The sequence below is a fragment of the Schistocerca gregaria genome, unplaced genomic scaffold (assembly GCF_023897955.1).
Source record: "Schistocerca gregaria isolate iqSchGreg1 unplaced genomic scaffold, iqSchGreg1.2 ptg000310l, whole genome shotgun sequence".
In the NCBI taxonomy this organism is placed as follows: Eukaryota; Metazoa; Arthropoda; class Insecta; order Orthoptera; family Acrididae; genus Schistocerca; species Schistocerca gregaria.
In genome coordinates this window covers 55,001-60,000 of record NW_026061790.1, presented here as the reverse complement: position 1 = coordinate 60,000, position 5,000 = coordinate 55,001, and the positions used below count along the sequence as shown (strand labels likewise).

General features: G+C 56.1%; 3 non-coding genes across 3 annotated transcripts in view; all 3 read left to right on the top strand.

The window, feature by feature from the left end:
* Nucleotides 1–2,135: 2,135 nt before the first annotated feature.
* Nucleotides 2,136–4,028, top strand: LOC126305348 (small subunit ribosomal RNA). Its single transcript, XR_007553412.1, has one exon. It is a non-coding gene; the product is annotated as a small subunit ribosomal RNA (ribosomal RNA).
* Nucleotides 4,029–4,389: 361 nt separating this feature from the next.
* LOC126305286 (5.8S ribosomal RNA) lies at nucleotides 4,390–4,544 on the top strand. Its single transcript, XR_007553357.1, has one exon. It is a non-coding gene; the product is annotated as a 5.8S ribosomal RNA (ribosomal RNA).
* Nucleotides 4,545–4,732: 188 nt separating this feature from the next.
* Nucleotides 4,733–5,000, top strand: part of LOC126305383 (large subunit ribosomal RNA) — a 4,222-nt gene continuing 3,954 nt past the window's right edge. Inside the window, exon 1 of the ribosomal RNA XR_007553444.1 lies at nucleotides 4,733–5,000. This exon is cut by the window's right edge and continues 3,954 nt beyond it. This is a non-coding gene — a ribosomal RNA (large subunit ribosomal RNA).

Sequence of the window (5,000 nt, the reverse complement as noted above, 5' to 3'; positions counted from 1 at the left end):
CCTTAACCTAACCCACGTTGTCCCTTAACCTAACCCACGTTGTCCCTTAACCTAACCCACATTGTCCCTTAACCTAACCCACGTTGTCCCTTAACCTAACCCACGTTGTCCCTTAACCTAACCCACGTTGTCCCTTAACCTAACCCACGTTGTCCCTTAACCTAACCCACGTTGTCCCTTAACCTAACCCACGTTGTCCCTTAACCTAACCCACGTTGTCCCTTAACCTAACCCACGTTGTCCCTTAACCTAACCCACGTTGTCCCTTAACCTAACCCACGTTGTCCCTTAACCTAACCCACGTTGTCCCTTTGCCTAACATAGTTCACTGCTCGGAATCTCTGGTGTCGTTGTTATCCTCATGTAGATGTCTTGCGAGTGTTGCTTACTTTCCACATATTCCCGCTATCCACTGTCAATTGTACTGCAATAGGACTATATCGCCGCCCCCCCCCCCTCTGTCCCCCTCTTTGTGTCTCTGTCCTCTCAAGCTGGTCGGTCTGGCGTTTGAGTGTTAAATGAGCCTCGCAGCTGTTCAGTTGCATTCAGATGTCGACGCCCTCAGTGTACGTCGTGGTATGGTCTGTGTCCATTGTCCGCTGATGTCGTACGCGTAACCCACACGCTGTACCGATCATCGGTCGTTACGTACAGAGTGAAGTAGTGTGATACGTGTGACCGTACGCTGGCTGTGCCCAACGGTGTCGAATCTCAATTTCCATATGTTGTGCTCGATGCTACTTGTCTCGTCTCCCAATAACAGCTAGGTTGCACTGTGGTACGCCGTAGAGGCGTGTGGGAGGAACGTACGAACGCATTGTATGTCACCCTGGGTCGCTGGGGGTGGTGGTGCGGTGAGTCAGGTCAGGTCAGGTCAGGTCAGGTCAGGTCAGCGTGAGCCGTCTGATGTAGTGACGCGTGTATTCCGACTTTGTCGTATTGCCTCACACAAAGTGCTACCCTGGTGGACCGCGTTCCATATCTGGGACATGCCGCAGATGCCGGTTGACAGTGGATCGCGGAAGGGACATCGCATACGTGCGCGGGCCACCTTCCACGTGTTCTCTTCTGCACATGTCGCAGTGTGTATGTGGTCTGATGTAGCGTGTCGTGACACATGACATCCTGGCATGCAAGAATTGTTGAATTCGCAAATGTAGGTGGACATCTACGTTTACTGCCCAAGATACGCAAATGAACTGGAAATCCGTTGTTGAGCGGTTGTTCACGCTGGAGGTGAATCTGTGATGGCGACGATCGGTACAGCTATTAACCGGTTGTTTCAGCGGTACCCGCCACATCCACACACGTGACTAGGTCCATGTGGGTATGAAGCGATACGCGGCGGTGGCTTGGTGGGACTGTTCCCGGCCGGTGAAGGGGGGCCGCCCGGCGTGTTGGCCGCGCGCTGCGTGGGCGCACGCGCAACAGGCGGCTGGTGGGGGGCGCCGAGTGGCAGGAGCGCCAGCCGACGGGCCCGGCAGGCGGTGCAGCTACGCTGCGGCGCACCCTGCACGCGGCGCCTGGCGGCCAAAGTTGGTTCAGCCGAGCCCGGTGCGAAGCGCGGTGGACATCTGCAGTGTGCTGGTCTGATTGAGGACTGTGTGCGTTGAGGATGCGCCGCCGCCTGGCACTCGGCGCCGCGACGCCGTCTGCTGCTCGGTCGCCCCAGCGGTTCTCGCAGGTGGTTTGTATCGCAGTTGTGCGGACGTGTTGGCGCGTGCGCTGTGCTGGGAGAGTTCGCTTCTGCACCCAAGTGGGGCTTTGCCCTTGTGTGGCGCTGGCGTTGGAGCTGCCGGTCACCATAGGTGGCGCGTGTTGTCTCCCGCCGGCAATGCCACGACAGCACGCTCCCGGGCCTCTGTCGGCAGCGGCAAGCTCAGTTGGGAGCAAGGGTGTTCGCACTAAAACCGTCTACTCGCCTAACTCCGGGCGATTGCGCCTCTCTCGAAACCGACCAAGTACCTAGGACGGCGCTGCGCGCCGCCGGGACCTGAGAGGGTTTCGAGGTGTATCGTGCAGGGGAGCTCGGCCTCCTCCTGTTTGCAGAATAATTGAGCGGACGCTTGCGTGTTCGCGCGGGCCCCCGGGACACACTCCCGGGCGGCCGGCTGCTCAGCTCTAGTTGACGCAGCTCCCTGGTTGATCCTGCCAGTAGTCATATGCTTGTCTCAAAGATTAAGCCATGCATGTCTCAGTACAAGCCGCATTAAGGTGAAACCGCGAATGGCTCATTAAATCAGTTATGGTTCCTTAGATCGTACCCACGTTACTTGGATAACTGTGGTAATTCTAGAGCTAATACATGCAAACAGAGTCCCGACCAGAGATGGAAGGGACGCTTTTATTAGATCAAAACCAATCGGATTGGCTTGTCTGGTCCGTTTGCCTTGGTGACTCTGAATAACTTTGGGCTGATCGCACGGTCCTCGTACCGGCGACGCATCTTTCAAATGTCTGCCTTATCAACTGTCGATGGTAGGTTCTGCGCCTACCATGGTTGTAACGGGTAACGGGGAATCAGGGTTCGATTCCGGAGAGGGAGCCTGAGAAACGACTACCACATCCAAGGAAGGCAGCAGGCGCGCAAATTACCCACTCCCGGCACGGGGAGGTAGTGACGAAAAATAACGATACGGGACTCATCCGAGGCCCCGTAATCGGAATGAGTACACTTTAAATCCTTTAACGAGTATCTATTGGAGGGCAAGTCTGGTGCCAGCAGCCGCGGTAATTCCAGCTCCAATAGCGTATATTAAAGTTGTTGCGGTTAAAAAGCTCGTAGTTGGATTTGTGTCCCACGCTGTTGGTTCACCGCCCGTCGGTGTTTAACTGGCATGTATCGTGGGACGTCCTGCCGGTGGGGCGAGCCGAAGGGGTGCTTTCGCGTCCCGAGGCGGACCCCGTTTAAATCCTACCAGGGTGCTCTTTGTTGAGTGTCTCGGTGGGCCGGCACGTTTACTTTGAACAAATTAGAGTGCTTAAAGCAGGCAAGCCCGCCTGAATACTGTGTGCATGGAATAATGGAATAGGACCTCGGTTCTATTTTGTTGGTTTTCGGAACCCGAGGTAATGATTAATAGGGACAGGCGGGGGCATTCGTATTGCGACGTTAGAGGTGAAATTCTTGGATCGTCGCAAGACGAACAGAAGCGAAAGCATTTGCCAAGTATGTTTTCATTAATCAAGAACGAAAGTTAGAGGTTCGAAGGCGATCAGATACCGCCCTAGTTCTAACCATAAACGATGCCAGCCAGCGATCCGCCGCAGTTCCTCCGATGACTCGGCGGGCAGCCTCCGGGAAACCAAAGCTTTTGGGTTCCGGGGGAAGTATGGTTGCAAAGCTGAAACTTAAAGGAATTGACGGAAGGGCACCACCAGGAGTGGAGCCTGCGGCTTAATTTGACTCAACACGGGAAACCTCACCAGGCCCGGACACCGGAAGGATTGACAGATTGATAGCTCTTTCTTGATTCGGTGGGTGGTGGTGCATGGCCGTTCTTAGTTGGTGGAGCGATTTGTCTGGTTAATTCCGATAACGAACGAGACTCTAGCCTGCTAACTAGTCGCGTGACATCCTTCGTGCTGTCAGCGATTACTTTTCTTCTTAGAGGGACAGGCGGCTTCTAGCCGCACGAGATTGAGCAATAACAGGTCTGTGATGCCCTTAGATGTTCTGGGCCGCACGCGCGCTACACTGAAGGAATCAGCGTGTCTTCCTAGGCCGAAAGGTCGGGGTAACCCGCTGAACCTCCTTCGTGCTAGGGATTGGGGCTTGCAATTGTTCCCCATGAACGAGGAATTCCCAGTAAGCGCGAGTCATAAGCTCGCGTTGATTACGTCCCTGCCCTTTGTACACACCGCCCGTCGCTACTACCGATTGAATGATTTAGTGAGGTCTTCGGACTGGTACGCGGCATCGACTCTGTCGTTGCCGATGCTACCGGAAAGATGACCAAACTTGATCATTTAGAGGAAGTAAAAGTCGTAACAAGGTTTCCGTAGGTGAACCTGCGGAAGGATCATTACCGACTAGACTGCATGTCTTTCGATGTGCGTGTCGTGTCGCGCAACACGCTACCTGTACGGCAGTGGCCGTGCGCCGCGTGCGGAACCACGCGTGCCTCTCAAAACTAGCGGAAGTGTTGTTGTTGTGTGGTACGAGCGCTGAAGCTCTGGAGCGGCTGGCCTGCGGTACCTGGCGCCTGGCGCCGGTTTTGAATGACGTTCGCCCGAGTGCCTGTCCGCTCCGGTGTGGAGCCGTACGACGCCCATCGGCTGTGAGGCCGTTGGACACAAAAAAATAGTGGAACAGGGGCCGTCAGACGCCTCAGTCCCGCAAATGCTACTGTCTTGAAAGAGACAGTGGGAGACTGAAAAGGAAAAGATCACCCAGGACGGTGGATCACTCGGCTCGTGGGTCGATGAAGAACGCAGCAAATTGCGCGTCGACATGTGAACTGCAGGACACATGAACATCGACGTTTCGAACGCACATTGCGGTCCATGGATTCCGTTCCCGGGCCACGTCTGGCTGAGGGTCGGCTACGTATACTGAAGCGCGCGGCGTTTGTCCCGCTTCGGAGACGTGGGAGTGTCGTGGTCGCCTGTGTGGCCGGCCGCGTCTCCTTAAACGTGCGATGCGCGCCCGTCGCCTGGCGGTTCGCATACCGGTACTTTCTCGGTAGCGTGCACAGCCGGCTGGCGGTGTGGCGTGCGACACCTCGTACAACGACCTCAGAGCAGGCGAGACTACCCGCTGAATTTAAGCATATTACTAAGCGGAGGAAAAGAAACTAACAAGGATTCCCCCAGTAGCGGCGAGCGAACAGGGAAGAGTCCAGCACCGAACCCCGCAGGCTGCCGCCTGTCGTGGCATGTGGTGTTTGGGAGGGTCCACTACCCCGACGCCTCGCGCCGAGCCCAAGTCCAACTTGAATGAGGCCACGGCCCGTAGAGGGTGCCAGGCCCGTAGCGGCCGGTGCGAGCGTCGGCGGGAC